The sequence below is a fragment of the Onychostruthus taczanowskii genome, unplaced genomic scaffold (assembly GCF_017590055.1).
Source record: "Onychostruthus taczanowskii isolate IOZ18803 unplaced genomic scaffold, ASM1759005v1 scaffold96, whole genome shotgun sequence".
Classification (NCBI taxonomy): domain Eukaryota; kingdom Metazoa; phylum Chordata; class Aves; order Passeriformes; family Passeridae; genus Onychostruthus; species Onychostruthus taczanowskii.
Genome location: NW_024507657.1, coordinates 682,496 through 703,381, shown reverse-complemented (window position 1 = coordinate 703,381; position 20,886 = coordinate 682,496).

The window sequence follows — 20,886 nt, the reverse complement described above, 5'->3', positions numbered from 1 at the left end:
TAAAAGGAATGCACTGTAAAGTGTGAAAATAAGAACTTAAAATTAGCTTCTGCATCAACCTTTTCACAATCAGCACAGTGAAGACACATCCTGGCAGATCAAGTTAAGACAGTGGGAACCAAAGAGAGTCTGATAAGGTTCCTCAAAGAAGGGTAAGCTTAAAAACAAAGTAAATTTGTAATCCACACCTCAAAAAATCCATGTGGGACAGTGTTTTTTTGACAAGAGAGTCTATAAACCTTGCTGTGTCTCCCCTGCAAGCTCAGAAAAGTGGAAGGAGAGGCCTCAAGGTATCTAAACCCCCAAAGACCACAGAGGCCACAGGCTATGAGTGCACAGGAAAAGGCATGCAGGAACATTATGCAGAGATTGCGTTTATAAAATAAAGGTAAAAAATTATCTGGCTTTCAAAATTGTCACCTTTCATAATGCTACTACATCTCTCCTTCTTTCCCTTCTATCTATTACCTATGTTTTTAATGCCTGTCTCCAATTTTAAAATGTATTTTGATGGCAGCCACACATGTACTACAGAGGAGCTCTACTCCAGAGGAATGGAAGATTGCAGACTTTTAATCTGGGACTGGCCAGGGCTGGTATGTGAATGTGTGATTTAGGTGGAAGACGTGTCCGTTTTTCATCTGCTGTTCATCCATGACCTAAGAGACTTGTCTATGAGTTGAGTTCAACACATCTCTGCTGCCTTCCCCTACTGGCAGGAGCAATGTGTAAAGACAAGGATGGCAAAATTGACATGTCTTGTTTATTTCTTTAACCTTTATGACTCATGATAAGGCAGGCTTATGAAAGGAATTACATGTATTATCTCACCTTAAAAAAGTTCTGAGATACATATATATATATATATATATGTATATATATAACTTTACAATGGACTTGAGCAAAAACAAATGTTGAAACATCGAAACATGCTGGCCAATAAAAATGTAAACACCGATTTTTTTTTTGAAGAATACATTACAGTATTCTGGTACAGTCCACAACATATTGTGTGAGGAGGCTAAACTCTTCTGGAATGTTCTCACATCCACTGCAGGATTGCACAAGGATCATCTTAACTAGTTATTTAAAACGTGCAAGTGGCTTTCAGGTTTATGGCAGAAACGACATTTCACTGAATATTTTTTTTTTTCTTCTATCATTTTCCCCTTCAGTAAATTAATTGAAAATAAAGCCTTGGGATTCACCCCTGAGGGGAAGCACAGTGCATTTTTCCCATAAACCACTTCTATAGTGCATATTACTGGTAAACAAATAAACAAAAACCCTGAAAAGGTGTATCTGTGCTGAGGAATGTATGCTTGCCCTAGCTTCTGATTTTGTTTACTGTTAATTTGGAGACAGACATCTCTTTCATGAAAGCTTCTAAGGGATGGTGAACTTCCTGTGTGCACACGCATGTACTTACCTTTTTTTTTGGATATCATAAATAGAATATATGAAGTCTGAAGCTTAGCAAATATAAGCTACATTTGGTCAAAGAGAAATCTTCATCTGTTCATTTGAAAAACTCTTGTTATTTTCCAGCCCAAGTGATATGTTCACCTCAATGTCTCTTTCTTGGAATGAAGGGCTTAAAACTGAACAGTTGTGGCCTCCCCAATAACCACTGGCCTTGGCCCATGATCCAGCCTGTCCAGATCCCCCAAGCAAAGAATCAGAGAGATACAACAGGAGAGGATTTTCTGTGTTTCCTATGGTGAGGTGAAACTGCCCATGCTGCTGCCTGTCCAGAGCATAGTGCTGTCTAGGCCAAAGAATTGAATGCAAGGCACTGTCCGGTGGTCTTCTCTCTAAGGGATTTATTGTCATCTGCTACTGGACATTCTCCTCAAAGTCCCAGACCTTGGAGACATGTGATTAAACTAGACCCTCAGCCTTCTTATAAAACAGAATATTTCCAGTTATTGTGGGTGTTGAGAGGATGTTTGAGTACGGAAAACCCAAGTGAGTAATTTTAACAAAATAAGTATACTTTTTGTAATAACTTAGAACTTCTGGGGCCCCAACACACCTTCTGTATGTCTGCATTGGCAGTACTGTGAACTGCAAGACCATACATACTCTGATCTGCTTTTACATCATACCTGAGAAGGGATGTAATTTTTGGTTTGAGAGAAACAAATGAAACAATTTGTATTCTCATATGTCTTCTTGTGCAGTGCCTTTTTGGAAGTACTCAACTTACACCTTTTCCATGAAGGTCTTTCATTGCACAAGACATCGTGTTTATGCCTCCTTTTGTTTGTCCTAGCTACTACTACCTCTCTTTAAACATTTTCTGGTACAGACTGAAACATAGTGGGGTTTATACCATAAACAGCATGAAGTGTCTGCTCTGTTTATGCTAGAAGACTCCTGTTAACCTTTAATCTTCCTAAGTCTTTCTCAAAACAATGTGAAACAATCTATTTTTACATTCTTCCCTGTTGCTTGATGCTGGTTAATATCATAAACAAATTTTGCACAACTTGAGAAGCAATTAGGCCTCTTGGGTCAGGGACAGCACTAAGGGCACTGTTTCCACATGTCTATCTTTTTTCAACAGTCAAAAAAGGTAATTCTGAATGAGGTGAATGACTTCTGGGGTGGAGCAGGCACACATCTCATTTTAGGGAGAGCCACAGGTTTCTCAGATGCCATATGGAGTGAAGTCCTTCTCCAGCCTGGGAGTGCTTCAGGAGGTGAAGGGATACAAACCCTCCGACTGCCCCTCCCCTGCCGACCCTGACCCCATTAGGGGCTGACAGCTGTGAAAGACATAGGAAGCAATTAAAGCACACTGTATTAGTCACAAAGGCTGACGGGCCCTGCTCTCCAAAAAGTGCAGGTCTGCAAAAGAGATAAAACTAGGGACCTCGAGTGCTGTAACACATGGCTCAGAGGCTTTGTGCAAGTCTATCCTCCTGGATCTACTTGGGGTTATTTATTTACTTTAAGTTTGTTTGAAAACTGGAAGCTTCAGGCTACTTAGCCAATTAACCTTAGCACCTGTTTGGCTGGAAATGCTTAGAGAGCAGTGTAAAAAAGCTGTGGAAAGTTTTTTCCCCCCCTTTTTTAAAGTGAAGGGAACAGACAAAATATATTTCTTAAGCAAACATCATTCCAGGCTGCTCTCAGGTCTGTTGTACTGGGGTTTGTTCCTGATAATGATTTAAGTGGAAGCTCCTGCTAGCATCCACCACTGCTACAGCAGAGACAATCGTGATAACTAAATCAATAGATTGTAGTGAATGGCTGTTGTTTTAACTTTTGCCTGCTTCTGTTTTATTGCCTGATGGATTTTGGCTCTCAGTTTTCCTCTTCAGAGGCCTACAATCCGCACCAAATGTTTCACATTACTCAGTGTGAAAAACCTCCTATTCTTTCAGATTTTTTACAAGTTCATACATCCGTGGAAACCTGATATTTCATATTTCATTCTGCTTTGTGAATGTCATTGTGAGGGATGCTGGTTCACATGCAACAGGCCTCTTCTGTCTTTGATCAGCTTGACCGCAACTAATTGTAAATGGAGAACAAATGAAAGAAATATTTATAAATTTCATGGGAATTCAGGCAGGGCCTAAGCCCTTCCTAATGCCTCCATTCATAGTAAATGTTTATTGAATACTTTTAGTCTACTGTGTACTTCAGTATTTATGTAGTTATAAGTATAGTTAGGTTTTAGCTCGTTCTGAGTAGATACAGTGGTCATGTCTTTCATTTTGCCTTTCTTTCTTCCTTCCTTCCTTCCTTCCAGTCTTGTCTTACTTTTCTTTTCCTCTCCAAAGCGCTCCTTTCCTTTGTCTTTACTTTATAAAACAGGCTGCTGGCCAAAGAGAGGAACACCACAGTTGCTGGGTTCCAGAGCCTACAGCTGTAAGAAGGGTAAGAAAGGGTGAAAAAAATGACCGTAAAATTTAAAACAAATTTTGAGGCACAAAACTGAGTTGGGAAAAATCAAGTGAAAATGTTAAAGATTTGTCCAAAATAAAGTCATAAATGCCCTGAGCCAAGTGAAACAGCTGTTAGGTCACGCAGGCTAAATCTGAAAAGGCAAGACAACAAAAAATTAAATATGATGAAGCTAATAAGAAGCTACCAGCATTCTTCTTTTTGCTGCTCAGTATCTCTTTCCTGTTCTCTTACAAATTTCCCTGGCTATAGCACAGATTGTTTTTGCAATGGAAAACATTGCATAAAAAAGTCTTTCCAGGGCCCAATTCTATACATATTTGGCTGTATCAAGGATATTGCAGAATAGAAGCAATTCTTTGCCCAGGGACTGGGAAATGCACAGCTCACAGAGCCTCCTGTGTTACTAGGAGGTGCCATACATGTTGCTGGATCCCCTTGCATGTGGTGCTGGCTGGCAGGCACTGTGGTGGCAGACGTGGCGTGGGACAGGTGCTGGTCTGAACTGGCGCTGTGTCACTGAGGCAAATGGAGGCTCTGGAGTGAAACATGAGCTGTGCTGACCAGAAATAAGAGAAAAGCTGCTTATTTCAGCCTCTTATGAAGGCCCATGCCTTCTACATGTCCATCAATACCTTTTTTAACTGCTTCATTCATATGGAAAACAAGGAAGGAACAGAAAGCCCTAGGAAGACAGGGCAAGGAAGTGGGAGTGCAAGTGTGAAGCCTGACACCAGTGTAAGGCAAGCAGGAGGGCTGACATTTGTGTGGAGTGTAGGAAAATAAAGATGTAATTTGTCTCTTTTAAAACATGATTAGAAAAAAAAAAGAACTGCTCAGACCAACTGTGAGCCTAGGAATTAATTATGATAATTTCCTTTCTCTCCTGGAGTGCATTCCTTCTGTTTTCTCACAGTTTTTAAATTTTTGTTTTGTTTTGTTTTGTTTTGTTTTGTTTTGTTTTGTTTATGCCTCTCATCTTTAAGCTCACCAAAACCAGGAAAATGCCACTTTAGACAGTGCCTAGCACCTGTGGGGAGATGGTCAATAGGCTTGGAGCTTTGAAGCTTGTACAACAGTAAAAAAGAATCTAAAATTATCAAAGAGCTGATGGATTTCTGAGAAAAAAAATTCCTTTATTGGTCCTTTGCAGTACCCCCATATTTGAGAAGGAAAACAGGGTGAGAAGTTGTGAGGAGAGGAAACCCAGGTAATATGGTACTGAATTTTCCTTGGATTTAGTTTTCTAACCCTTTTTTTCTTCTTTGTGAAGGCAGTAACATCTTTAGAGCAGCTTTGTGCTGTGATATGCAATCCAGTGTTGTAGGTTTGTCTAATTCCTGAACTCCCAGTGACGAATACACACTTCTATCAGCCAAAAAACACATGAATTGTAAAAGTAAAACACTTGACAATCAGTATTAAATTAAATCACAGAGCAGAGATGGAAGATGATTATGCTCTGGGCTTTAGGTATTATTTACCTTCCTACAAAGAGCTTGTCTAGTCTTTCACAAACAGAGTATATAAAACACGTACTTAACGTGTAACTCGAGCTATGAAAATTGTATTACAGTTAAGTGTTCTTATAGCCACAGCCTTTTTATCACAATTAGCAGAACAGGGAAGAAAAGAGGGGGAGAAAAATGGAAATAGCTTAGGGAGGACCCTGCCCTCAGGTTAGTGAATGTATGAATGGCAATGCAGAGCTGCGCAGAAGTGCCACCAACATAGAGGTGGCAAAGTCACCTCAGGCAGTCCTCAGCAGGCACCCTGCTGAGGTGGTGGCACAGTGCCTCCAAGCCACTCATCTGTCTGCTGCAACATGCATCCCTGCTCTGCTCCCTCAGAGGTCCAGGTTAGACAACTCTAACAGCTCTACTGCCCAACTGGTGGGAGATAATACACAAATTTACATGAGGAGAAAGAAAATAATGTCTTTTATAAGACAGCCACCTCTGTCTTCCTCACATTGTTATAATGACTTTTTCTATACCACTTCGTTAAGTGTCTTAGAAAAACAGACATGCATAAGTAACTGTGTTGTAAATTTCACTTGACAGCACATTCCCTGACCTACCTTCTAGTTGTCACGGCTAGGATGAAAATTCCCAGTACTGCTGCAAAGGTAGGGAGAGGAATAAACTCAAAGGAAACAGAACTGAATGCTTGAAAATTACCCACATAGCTCATGCTAGTCTAAAAAAAATGCATTTCACCTGTGTTTAAAATAGACTAGAAGTACATGTACACATGATCTGCTCATATATTGTCAGAAACAAGGTGGAGTCCACTTACAGAGGGACTCTTGCTTAAGCCGTCCTCCTTTGATTGTTTGAGATTGTTACTCCACATCCTTCAGGGCTGAAAATTTTTCCTGAACACTATTCTTCCTATTCCAAAGTCCTTGGACTTAAAAAACTCTAGGATAGCTGGTGCAGGGAAAAAAACCCAAAATAATTTCTAACATTTCTGCACAGCAAAGCCCAGACAACTTGAAAGCTGTCTAATGGGCAATCACACAGCAGGCAGCCCCTGAAAAGGACTGATCCTCAGGTGGACATATGTTTTAGTGGAGAATTTTTGTTATAAATTGATCCATACTGAGGAATGGTTATACTTCTGGGGCACTTGGGAGACAACTCACTTTGTTCTTCTCTTGTGTATTTTAAATATATTTATATTTATCTAACCTGTTGCAAAACTAGATAGTGGTAGTGTAGTGCAACTGCTGTAACTTCTCAAGGGTATGTGATGACTTGGGTAGGAATAAAAATATTTAAGAGTTGTTATTTAGCAGTGGGTAAAACAGTAATCTTCTTCCCCTTGTAGCTCAGAGGTTACATTCTGCATATTCTTTATCCTTCTCCAGACTTAATGCTGATTTTTCCAAAAAAGCCTTATCAGTCTTTTGGTGCAGTGAAAATATTTCTTCCTATTAAACATTGTAGGGTGAACCCCACCTCGTTCGGCAGCACGCTATCTGAAAGTGATGGAAATAGCTGTATTAAGCCAAAATCTAGCAACTGACAGACTGGCATGAACAAGATCTGCATCTGGATTTCTTACCAGACAGGCAGCTTACTGGCTTCTCTCAGCCTGCTTGACCACAAGTTTCTATAACAAACACAATAGCTGGCACACACTTGATATTGAGCAAGTGCTGTTTTATGTTGATATTCTCATTCAATTTCCATATGTTGGCAGAAACAGATGGAACTGGATTTTCTTGCAATTACTATGAGTCTAGGATAACAACTCCTAGACTCATAGTCTAGGAGTGAAAAGATACAGTGCAAATATGCAAACACTGGGTAATGGCCTGGAGACTAAAATACAAAAATACAACTTAACATAAAGAAAAACTAAAACTGATTCAGGATGTATTGATTAGGCTACACCATATGAAAGAATCTCATGAAAATTAGAAATTTGTACAGAATGAAATTAGTTAGGGGGAGAGCTCTGGTGCCCTAGTGTTTCACTAAGACTTTTAAATGAAAACTATTAGTTAAATAAAGTCTGTGGTGCTTAAAGGTTAAAAAAACTTATTTTGTTTTCCAAGAAAACTCTTTCATGAAAATTGCAACATCTGCTCCCATCTCTTTTGTTCTAACCCCAATATATTCTTTTGAGATCACAACATTGGAAACATCCACAGAGTAGAAAATATGGTTTGAGGTGTTTGTTTTTTTAAAATTCTTGACTCTCTGGCTCAGACTTTCAAAAAAGAGTTATGTAGACTTAAGCCCAAAAGCCTTATTTATTGGAATGGGAATTTAAACAGAAAATAAAGGATTTTGTATCCTATTGATCAGCCAAAATGTTACTAAACTAAAGCTTAAGGGACTAGAAAACCCAGCAAGGGAACCTGGTATGATTATCAGTTTTAGCTACAAAAGGGTTAGCATAGAAACTGGAAAATCATATTATCTTCAGACTGCATGAAAACAGATAGGGAACACATGTTGAGCCTGATCCAGCAAATGCTTTTCTACCTGCTTAAGAACCACAAAGAGATCAGCTGGATGCATTAAAGACATGAAGAGATCTGCTTTCAGGTCTAACAGGAGCAGTGTAAGAAGCTCCAGCTTTTCCTCTTGTTGCTGTTTATTGCTCACCCTGTACAGAGAGCTGACAGCACCATTCTCTTGTGTAAGCAGGCAGTGTCCCTGTTCCTGGATGGAGCCGGCACTGAGCGAGCCAGCTTCACCCAAGTCACCTGCAGTGCTTCCAGAACAGTCGCTGAAGCACCAATTGTAAGGAATGGGGAAGAACTTTGGAAAGACTAAACACAGCCTGGATTCATACCAGCTCCAACTCCTCAGAGGAAAACATTATTTTCATGACAGAAAAATTATTATTTCCTAAAATAAGCAGCAATTTGGAAGATTTATTAACTAACTGGTTTAAAAATAGACTAAATAAAAAAATGTAAATAACAAATACAATATACAAGACTTTTTATAGGCACTTTTTGGTTTTTTCCCAGTTGCCACAGTCATTTCTGAAAATGGATTCTTTGTTTAAATAAAGAGTGATTCATAAATAAAAAGTGATTAAATAAAGATGACAGCTTACCCTTTAAATATATATATGTAAAATTGTAGCTGAGTTTTTGCCATTCTTTATGATTTAAGGAAGTGAAACCCAAATATATTTCTTGCATGTAGAGGAATCATATATCCTCTAAATAAAGTGCTATAATGATTCATTAAACAGAAAATATGGAGAAAGATGGAAGTAAGGATGTAGCACAATCATTTGCAGCAACATTTCAGTAGTGACAAACCAAAGCCACAAAATTCAGAACCAGAATTAAGACAGAGAGTCGTTGGATAAGGTTTTGTTTCAGTCTGCTTTAGCAGTGGTGGCCAGGAGAATGATTTGGGTCTGTATGGCCATATATGTGGTCCTAAACTTCTGCTATGTTTGAGGCTATTATTATCCAGGATCTTGGCTTTTAGCACTTCGCGAAACAAGACGACTATATATTTCTTTACTGTAATTTCTGCCATAAACTGATAAAGACTTATTTTTTAATTGGCATGATTTTTTCTCTCAAGAAAGAGAGTCCATCTTTCTTAAAGAGGCAGCATAAACTGGGAACCACCAGATTTGACTAGCTGTTTGGACTTGACAGATATGTATTGGTACTGTTTTTCCCAGGACTCCAGTTGGGCTGGATTATGTTTGCTCCCTGGTAACTGTATATTTACTCTCCCAGTCTCTCTCTAATCACAACCCTGGATTTATCAATTTTGTAAAAAAATTATTAACTTGCACATACTTAGTAGCTGACAGACATAATGCTGATTATATGATACATGTTCTTGAAAAACAGTCCAATGCACAAACCCTACCAATTAGAGGCACTAAGATGTAGTGAAATTTATAGCTACATTGAAAATACTTTTAGGGTAAAAACAAGAGAAAAATTGCAGTGTAACAAAAACTCTCACAATGCATTCAATTGAAGAAAATTATTTAGCCCTGCCTCTGTAAAAAAAAAAAAAAAAAAAAAAAAAAAAAAAAAAAAAAAAAAAAAAAAAGAAGTGAAATTTGACAAAGTTCCTTCTGTCCAGCCTTGCCTAGTATTGAAATTCATTATTAAAACTTCAAAATTTTATTGTATCCCATTTTAAAATTTTGCTGTGCTTCAGTTTTCTGAGAACATAATGTGTCCATATTTCCTGCCCCACAAGAAGCAGCTCCAGCTCTTTTTGAAGCTCTGCTGTCCAAAGGTCTTTATATTAACTGAGAGCACTACATGCACTATGGCATTCTTTAATGAAGATCAGGGAAGCAAGATAGCTTGCTTAATGAGAAGAGTAAACATTACTAATGCCTCAGTCTGAGCAGGAAATTGATGCCTGGTGTTATATTCTCACTTAAGGTGAGGAGAGGTAAGTTCTGCCTTGATCCATGACTGCAGAAAGGAACTAGGCTCTAAACATATTTGTAAGTGAGATTAGAACACACACAAGATTAAATGTTGGGATTCAAAGTGATAATCCAAGCCTATTTTTTCATAAAAAGAGGAAAAAGAAGGAGAGAAAAATAGAAGAGTAGCGAAATGGTATGAACAACTACTAGAACCACAGGAAAGGGGGTAACACCATGAGTTATCCATCATGGTAAGTCACCAGTGCTGGCTTATAGAGAGTGGTGAGTAAGATCTGCATTGGGTGGGATGGGTGTTTCCCCAGTGAAGTCCCTCCAAGAGCTGCCAGCAAGCCAGCCAGGGAGCAGTGCCACAGCAGCAGATCCATCAGGGTGGGACACAGCTTCGCAGGAGCAGCCAAAACAGCACACAGCTGCACAGACAGCAAAGACTCTGACACTTAGGACATTTTGCAGCCCCTATGGCAGCTCGTGCACTTGCTTATAGAGTATTTCCAGAGTGGCAATGTCACATTCACCTCGTAGCAGCAGCACGTTGGCGGAGAACGTCAGCTTTGCTTACTTAAAGTTCATTGTCTCCCTTGCTGGTATCTACATGAGGTTCACCTGACGTATCAAAAATTCGATTGCCTCCTCAGCTAATGTACCAAAAATTTGCTGCTTGCTGACCTGATATGATGTATCACCAGATACAGTATTCTTCTAATGACTTGCAAGCAGGGTGCTTCATTTTCTAAAATAAATTTGTTTCTCAACTTTTTGGTAGAGGCAGTTTAAAACTTTACCTTTCAAAGCTTAATCTTCCAAGAGGAAATGGAGAAACGTTCCTTACTTTTTACCTGATCACTACAGTAATCAATATCAAGAGGAGGAGAATTCTACTAGATTAGTACAATCAGACAGATGTATTAGAACAAGCACCACCAAAAAATCATGGACAGGGTTAATTATTTGTGACTTCTCACTGAGAGGCACAGAAGAAACTGTCTGGCATCCAGACAACCTCTCTAAAGGGGTTTTATGCCTATGGGTGACTCGTGTTTGGGATGTCACAGAGAGGCTTCCAAGACTTGTAAAAGCTGAGGACTATCATCTGCTCCTACTCTTTCATGTAGGATTGAGCCATGCTACAACAAAGATATCATGAAATACCAAAAACAACTCTATGTCCCTTGGAAAGGTGTTGAAATAACTGGGAGCACATTTAATGTTCTCTTCTGTCCTACTGGAAAAGACTAGGACTGAGGATGAGTGAGATGAGTGGCTAGGGAGGAGGACTGGCTGAGACTGGTGCCATGCTCAGGGCTTCAGGTTCTATGACCTGGGATATGCCTTTGGGAGTGTGGGTATATTAACAACAGATGGGATGCACCTGACAAGATGGTAGGGCTTGTGAGCAGGTCTTTGAACTAGATTCAACTGGGAGAGGAGATGCTCTGCTGGGCATCAGTAAGGAACTTTCAGTAAGAGGACTTTAGGGAACAGCAGGGAAATACCTGTAAATCATCCCAAAAGAATTAGAGAGGGCTCTTCCCAGGAGATGAAGAGGTGGATAACCCAGCTGAAGTGCCTCTACACCAATTCATGCGGCACAGGTAACAAGCCAGAAGAGTAGCAAACCATGGTGCAATTAGGAAACTATTTGCTATCTAGACCTAACTGCTATCACAGAAACATGGGACATGAGTCACACAACTGGAGCACTGCAGCTGAGAGCCACAAGCTTTTCAGAAGAGACAGGCTGGGGAGAGGGGTGGAGGTGTTGTACTCAACGTTAAGGCAGGGTCAGATTGTGAAGAGCTGCCTTCAGGATCACACAGTGAAGCTGAATAGCCACAGGTCTATGGAATATGATGAGATGCACTCCTGGGTCCTGGGTGATCTTGCCAAGCCACACTCCATCGTATTTGAAAAGTCATGGCAGATAGCTGAAGTCACTGGTGACTGGAAAAAGAGAAACATCACTTACAGTTAAAAAGTGGCGGGGGGGGGGGGGGGGGGGGAAGATCTGGGGAACTGCAGACCAGTGAGCCTCACCTGTGTGGCTGGGAAGATAGAATCCCTCTCAGAGATGTGCTGAGGCAATCAAAAAACAAACTGCACATCAGACAGTAAGTAGTGTGTGCTCACAGCCCAGAAAAAAAGCTTCCCAAATGCATCAAAAGAGGGGTGGCCAGCAGGTGAAGGGAGGTGATTCTGCCCCTCAGTTCTCTTTGTCAGACCCCTCCTGGAGTGATCCATCCAGCTCTGGGTTCCCCAGCACAAGAAAGACAGGGACCTGTTGGAGCAATCCAGAGAGTGTCAGGGAGACAATCAAAGTGCTCTGGAACTTCTCCTGTGAAGACAGGCTGAGAGATTCAGATGTTGTTCAGCTTAGAGAACAGAAAGCTTTGGGAGGATGTTACTGAAGACTTTCACTACCTAAAGACGGCTTATACAAAGGAGAGACAGACTTTTTATATGGGCAGATAATGACAGGACATGGGGCAGTGGTTTTAAACAGAAAGATTTTAGACTTATAAATTAGATGTCAGGAAGAAATTCTTTACTCAGAAGATGGTACTAGGGTGTCCAGAGGGGTTGTTGATGCTCCATCCCTGAAAAGGCCAGGTTGGACAGGGCCATAAGCAACCTGGTCTAGTGAGTGGCCCATGGCAGTGGGGCTGGAACTAAACCATCTTTAGGGTCCCATTGAACCATAACCATTCCATCATTCTATGAATCTGAGATTCTAAAAAAATCTTTCTCTCTAAGAATAAATTACATATATTCCCGCTAAGACACTTACGCATCAGTGTGAAAAAGATGGACCAGGACTTTTGAATGCATGTCTAGTGCTAGAATCCTTAAACTGATATAATTTCTGAGTAATTGTGCAAACCTGAATGGTTCAATTTTAACTACTTATGTTTAAAGCTAATGTTAAAAACCCTTATATTTAATGGACAGCTTTTGACTTTTCCAGTAATTATTGCTTTAGTTCTTAGAATGAAGTTCAAGAAAAGATAATAATAATGATTGTAAATAATTGAAGATGGACTCCTTGGACTTCTGCACAGTTTTATATTTTGACATAAAGAAAAAATAAAGAAGGATAAAAATAATGAAACATAAGGACTCAAAACAATTTCAAGGGAATGGAGATTATCAGTTCGCATTTAAAATTCTTGTTGATGTTTCAGTTTTACAATGGGCAAGGAAAGCTGTATCTGAATGTGCATGGTCTGTCTCAAAAGTCTCTATTTCCAATGTCACCTTGTATTTATCCCCATTTTGCTCCAAATTCAATAAGTGCGTGTTTAAAAACACACCTCGGTATTTGTAAGCCAGGGTATCATCTGCTCTTGTGGATGAAGGTAGAGCCGTGAAGGGAAACCAGTTTCTACAACTGGAGATGATATCTAGAAATGCTGCTAAAAGTTCTATCTCAGTATTTAAGAAACCACACAGACAAGGTTTCTTTTGGAGGCAGTGATAGCTTAAAACCCTCGGCTGGTTTCTCTAAGCATGCAAATCTATCTAAAAGCCATCAGAGCTTTACCAGCCTCTTTGAAAATATGCTTTGGTAACCCTTCTGATGAGACACGATGGATAAGTTGGTGGCTAAGTGAAAGATAGTAAATTTGGGAAAGAGTGCCTATTATTGCAACAGTCAGTTGCAAAATCTGCATTATTTTCTTGCACTACATGTTTTACAGATAAGCATAAATACAATTAGATGGCCTCATAGAGCACAGCCTTACCCACCCTGGCACACCTTGCCCTGCAATAACAGCCACAGCAATACTCCTGCTAGAGCACACGCAACTGGCCTGAGACCACTTCAGAAAGCTCCCTCCTTACTACTGCCACCCTTATTTATGAATCTGTTCTTGCTTTTGCTGTTTGATCCCATAGGATCCCTTAGGACTGCTACTGAATAAAACACCCTAGTGTGTGTGACCCAGCAGCCTAAGTTCACCACCAGCATTCACAAAATGCAGAAGCGTCAGGCATGTGTTGAGTTTTAACCTCTTTATGACAGGTTTATAGGTATTTTAATTACTGATGTACCAGGTGATGCCAGTATTAAGGTGTATCCAGAAACAATTGCAATATACATCTGCCTGGACCTGGGGCTTTAATCTTGGCTACCAGGTTTTCAGCTTTCCCCACACCTTGTGTGATGATTTGACCAGAGCTGTGGAAAGCCCATGGCAGCTCGGTGTTTACCTGAACAAGAGAAGGAAAAAAAATTGGTATGACTTGTGGATGCCCCATCCCTAGGAGTGTTCAAGGCCAGACTGGATGGAGCTCTGAGCCACCTGGACCAGTTGTAACTAGATGGTCTCCAAGGTTCCTTCCAGCCCAGACTATTCCTGAAAACCCTGACCACCAGTGGTCTTGCTAATGCAGCTCCATCTACGTTAGCAATCCTCTTGCTCAGACATTCTGAGTCATATATATATATATATGGTATGTATTCATTTTACAGCACTTTGGCGAGGATTTAAAAATATATTACTTGTGCTTAAAAGTGAACTCAAACTGCAAAGTAGCAATCAGTTATCTTAAGTTACTATTCCAGCAGGCAATATTTATTCAGATTTTCAAACAGATGTTTATGGGTGTAGGTAGAGACAAAACCCAGATATCCCTTTTATTCAGAAGTATTTATACTGGAGGTATTAACAATTTTCTTTTGAAAACAGCTCTGCCAGTGCACTTGCAGTGCAAGCAAATGTGAAAGTCAGTATGCAGTCAAAAGCTGTAGTTATGGCTGACTATGACAAGTTAGAATCTGCTTTACTCAATGGACAAACTCTCCCTTCCCTTCCCTTCCCTTCCCTTCCCTTCCCTTCCCTTCGTGTTCCACAAGCCACCTCCCTAACACCTCCATTTGTATGGAGTTTTTTATGCATCTGTGATCTTTGACTTCTAGCTGGAAGTACCCCACTTCTTGAGGAGCGTGTTCCTGTACTTGACTGCACTCTCAGTGAAGATTTTTTTTATATGTATCTGGTGTGGACTTCCCTGGTGCAACTTTAAGGCATTTCTTCATGAAATGTCTTCGTGTTCTAGATACAGAAACAAAGAGGTCAATATCTCCAGCTCTTCTCCCCTCACGAGGATACTGTAGACTGCAATGAAGTCTCCCCTCAGTCTCCTCTTTTCTAAGCTAAACAGACTGAGCATCCTTAGTCACTTCCTGCAAGTCATGTCCTCTAGACATACTGTGTGGATACAACAGTCTGGTCAGAGAAAGCCAGATAAGATTTCCTGTGAATTGGTCTGGGAAGTTTTAGGGAGGCAGAAAGAATGATAAACAAATGGTAAATTATCTGCAGGTGGTGTTTTGAATAAAATGTTTTTCTCATAAGATGTTTACTGAAGGGGGTCTTCTTAATTAGCCAGTCATGTGAAATGTTGACCAGTCAGGTCCACCTGTATCAGACCAGTGTATAAAAGAAGGGGTTCCAATAACCTGAGGCTTCTAGCCTCTTAGCCTTCTGACCTAGTGTCTGTGTCATCCATTACCCATTCCTGACTCAACGGTGACAATTCCACCCTGTTTGCTGCTCTCCTTTGCCATAATGCCAATATTTTATACCCTTTTTAAATTGTGGAACCCAAACTCACACAGTCCTTGAGGTGAGGCCACACAAGGCTGGGACAAACACTTTCCAACAGTTAGCTATGCTGTTCTTAGTGCACCTCAGGATACAGTTGCCTCTTTTTGCTGCCTGGGCAGCAAAACGTTACTGACTCTCCTTTAGTTAACTTACCATTAACTAAAACACCCAGATTCCTTTCTATAGGGGGCTCTCTAGTATTCTGTCCCCCAGCCTATATATACACGGAGGATTACAGAGTTCCCAGAGCATCATCTGGCATTTGTTGTTTTTAAACAAGGTCCTTCTGTCAGAGCTTACATGGCCTAGCAGACTGGTGCAGATAAATCTTTCCAGTTGCTGAAGCAAAGATCACACAGGAGAGGGATGTGGTTGCATTCAAATAATTGATTTTTTAAGGCCAAATTACTCATCAGTGCCTCACCAGATCAGTTGTGATGAGCTTTTGACACAAAACCTGAGTAAGGCTCAACAACTTGCTCCTGAACCTGTCTTTAGGAGTTTACCCACTCTACCATTCCGCCCTCCCTGTTTTCTCCAGAATGTCCTAATTTCAGAATAATTACTCTGCTTGGAAAGAGGGGTCATTATTACAGACTAATATAAAAGAAGTGCACATTGGGGAAATATTCCAAGAGAGCCCAATTAGGCTGGGTCTGTTAGAGTGGAATAAACATTCTACAGTAGTCTTGGTTGGATTCTCTCACAGGCAAGCTTACAGAAATGTGTTTCTCACTTGAAAGAACTTTCCCAACATAATATTTAATGATGACATGCTTTTGCATGCAAGTATAGTCCTGTTACTGAATGGGCTGAATGTTTTTGGTGGACTTGTTTTGTATGACAATGATGAAGCATAAAAGAAATAAATCTGTATTCTACGTGCTCATACCTTCCTTCCACTTTTACCCCTGACTTTTACTATAGTCTTACAAATTCTGGATTAAGTTTTCATCAAGTGTTGCCAATGATCTGAACCATGAGATGTCATAGATTACGGTTTCAAAAAACAGAATCAAGTAAATACGTTCTGGGGCCTCCTGGTGCTCCTATCTAGGCTATTTTTTATCCTGCTGCATTGATTAATGCCAGATAAATAAATCCCCTTCTCTCACACAGGAATAATAATGGAATCATTTATAATAGCCTTGCATGTTGGCAATAGACAGGAACAAGGAAGATGGTTTTCTGCAGAATGATTTGACCTGAAAGTATTATCCTTCAGTCAAACAGGTTAACCAGAAGATCCTGAGCTTTTACTTAAACTGGCAGAGAAAAAGGTGTGCTTAATCCATGTTGCACTTTTCACATTGATTCAACTGACCAGACATGCCTCCTAAATGCTCTCTAACACCGTAGCCCATGACATACCACACTTAACAAGGCTCTAACAGCATTTCCACTGTAACAGAACTAAAACACATGGCTTGTAACATAACTTTGAAACTTACAGCACTCGTGAATTTGGACATGGTGCTAGAGTAAGCAACATGTGGTAACTACTCATCATGACCAAATGAGCAGAAAAGCCCCATCCTGACATGTCTTGTTATGTCTCAAAGCTGTAAATATAATTGTTGGGTGAAAATAAATTCATTGTTATTACTATGTATATTTTTTCACTTACATTTATACCCTGCACTTCTTACAGGTTTTCTCTCAGGGTTACTCACACAAGGTCAGATAAACTGGCAATGTATTAACATCTGACAATAATTCTATAGATGGTAAGAGAATAACAAAAGGTGGAATTGTAAACATGTACCTAATGGTACAGGTATTCAAGTGGATTCAGATTTGTAACCATGTTACAAACCAATGTGATCAGTAAGAAATATAGCACATTTTGTTTTGACCAGGATTATTGGTTTAGAAATCTGTCATCCTAATTTTAGTTATTTCTTGCTTACTGTTTCCTCTAATTTATAATATTCTTAGTATTATAGTGTGTGTGACATGCTCTCAGAAAGGACAAGTGAGCTGGGACCTTATCTTTCTCTGCTAACTTTACTGGAAGGAAGAAAATGCCAAAACCTTTCCTAGGCCTAGGAACATCAGGAGTGTAAGAGTCCAAGTACCTGCTTCCCACTGCCTGTAAAAATTCCATGGTGGAAATGGACATTGCTGTCTGAAAGGGTAGCATGTAGAGGTATTTAGCACTCATAAAATCACCCACTTTCATACCCACTTTAATAAGTGGCTGTGATTTACATATGAAATACATCTGTAATAAATTTCCACATAGGGTTTTTTCCCCTCCAGAAGCATGCAAAACTTTTTAGTTCCACACTGTGTGCTCCTATTCTGATCCTCCACCTGGCTGTGGTCCTTTTTATGTGGGAACATTAAACTAATTTTACTTGGAATGTACAATGGCTTCTCAAGATGATGCACCTGATACTAAAAAGCAGTTCACAAGACTTCTTAAGAAGACAGATTGCTCCCCAGAGGCTCCTTCTGCTTTGTATTACAGCTCATAGTCTTGCTTTTAGCCCCAGCTCATCTTTGACAGCCTTCTGCTTCACATTTGGCATCCTTGTGACATCTACAAAATTACTTGGGGGTCAAGAAGTCAACTGGCTTCCTCATATGCTTCTGCCATTACTAGGGACTGTGTTCAGACCATGAGGGAGGGGAGCTGAGATCTGTGTGTGTGTGAAAGAGTGACAAGGAGACACAGTGAGGGAGAGTGAGATGTGACGATGGCACACAGAAAGATTGGTTTAAAATTTTCTTTCTACCCACGTTTGTGATGATTTCTCCCAGGCACAACCCTCCTTTGTTTGAGAACAGTTGACGGTTGCTGCAGGTTTCTTGTTAAACCATACAATGCTTGTAACTCGATGATTTTTGCCACACTTGAAATATTTGTTTCTTGGCACCGGTAGACTGAAGAGTTGTTCAGATACATAATATTATTGTGAGTCAGTGCACGACCAGTTTCTGGGGTGCAGCTATAGAAGTGCATTAAGGTATTTTTTTTGCTAGCCACCAAGAACCTTTATGTACAGAAGCTGGAAATGGGATGTCTGAAATGTGAGCCTGGAGAAAGCTTGGCATGAAACATTTCACTTAATGAAAAGGATTTAAAGAAATATGAAGGTATTATGTTTGCTATTAAAATATAGGTAAAATACTGCTTTTCACTGTCCTGTATGTAAGCTGTAACTCCAACTGAATCCTGAATGTTTAGGAGCCAAACTGAATCTAAATCTCCAGTTTATGCTGTGGTGAGTATCTCAGATTAAAGTAAATCCACATTATCCTGCTTGTTGTAGCTGGGATGTTTTGGGTTATGAGTGCAGCCATACAAACAGGGTTTCATAGAGTTTTAAAACAAGTTGATGAATAGAATACTCAGAAAGCCATGTTATTAGATACAATCTGACTAGAAATTTATACACTGCTGACATGCAGAAAACATCGTCTACTGTCTGGCATGGCAGAGAAAACAAGTGCTGAGGTTCTTTCAGATGCAGCAAATCAAACATAACATAAAGTTAACAGTAATTTCAGTTAGTGTAGGCTCTTGACAAATTCACATCATAAATGTATGTCCTAATACCTCAAGTTATTTTCATCTCTGTTAGTAAAGTTCTGTTGCTTAGCCTGTGCCCTCAATAGGTGATTGCTGTGAGCATGAGGAAACACAAGCATTCCACCATAATTTAGTATGTGTTGATGTTCTACGGCAGAGCTTAAAATTAAAGCAAAATATTTTCTTATCTCATGTAACAAAAAGAAATGCTATCAACAAATGTGTTTATTGACAAATTTATTTTTGGGTATCTCTTCCTTTTTTTTTTTTTTCCTTCAGGCAGGCATGAATTAAATCCTATGCACACTAGAAATTCAACAAAGCTTGTATTACCCTTCAGTGTCTCTGTTGCACAAGTATCAGGTCTTTTATCAAAGCAAATTAAATAGTACTGCATGTAGTAAATATGTACTGCATGTAGTAAAGACATGATTTCTGCATTTAGGACTTTCAAACTTCTGCAAACTCTGTGATTGGGTGGTTGGGAGGTTTTCCATAGCTCTGAACATTTGCAAAATATTTGTAGAAGCCCATATATCAGACTCAAATTCAATACAGGCATGCAAATAAAAAGTACAGCAGTCATGTAAAGAAGGAGAAGGTGATTGGCAAGTCAGCATAGATTTACCAAGAGGAGAATAATACTTAATTAAACAGGTTTCATTCTAGGATAAATGGACTGGATTTATGGACAAAACGTTCAATAGATCATCCTTACATAGGAAGAGAATGAGGAGAAGTCATCCTCCTATACTGGAATAAGGAGTGATTGGTCACTGCTTTGCTGCAGGCACTGAAATATCAAAGCCCTGATGATTTCTTAAGAGGTCACGACATATTTTGCATTATGTCCTGCAGTTTAAGCTGAGGGTTACTTTCGGCAGTATATCTCAATGCTTCATCTCGTGAAACGACCTGTCATCAAGAGAATGTTACAGACCAGGTGTGACATTTCTCCCATCAGACAGATTATGCTACTATTCTTCATGAAGCCAATAGAGGCACAAGAACTGAAGAAAAAGGGCCAGGGATAGATATCTGGTACCTTCCTCTCCCTGCCATAGCAAATGTGAACTGTAATCCAGATTTTGGATGCCATCAAAGACAAATGGTCTTCAATGCCGTTTTAGGAATGTTTGGCACTGGAAAATAGGAAGACCATGAATGGTCTGATTTGTGAATTATTCTTCCTAGAAGAGTAATAATCTGTTCATTAATATTTATGCCACAATAGTATAGATTGTTAGCTGACCATTCCCTTGTTAGCTGATTAATGACATTATCTACCATCAGGGAAAAATATCCAAATTTAACTTGAGGCCATCATGAAAGTAAAACATGGCATGTATTAGAACAAGAACTTACTTGCCCAGGACGGTTACTACTGAGCTAGCAAAGGATGGAGACACTGGAGTAGGCATTTACAGGGACTGACCATCCACTTAGCATATGAAGCTTAAAAGGTAAATTCATATTTCCAGGTGTGGATAAAAGCTAGGGATGCTTAAGTCCAGAGTGTAAGTGTTGTCCAAAATTAGTTCAAAGCTGGTAGAGCAAGGTTTTGCTACTTTCCAGTGTTAAAAATATAGTAAAAAAAATTATCCTAGGATGTAAAGGAAAACAAATATAAGAAAAATCCACATATATGGAAAATAATTGTGGAGAGAATTAGTTATAACCACATATTTCACAGAAAAATTCAAGATAAGGTCTCAGTTGGGGTCTGATTTTTGTTTTTTTTTAATTTAAAGCTGTAAGTGATGTGGTTTGGCTTTTTTTATTCTTTTTTTTTTTTTTTTTTTTTTTTTTTTTTTTTTTTCGCTGATAAGAAAACCCAGGTTTTAATTGGAACAGATGCTGTTTAAAGTCAAGTGTGTTTCTCACTCTAATAAGCAGGAATGCTTCCACTATGAT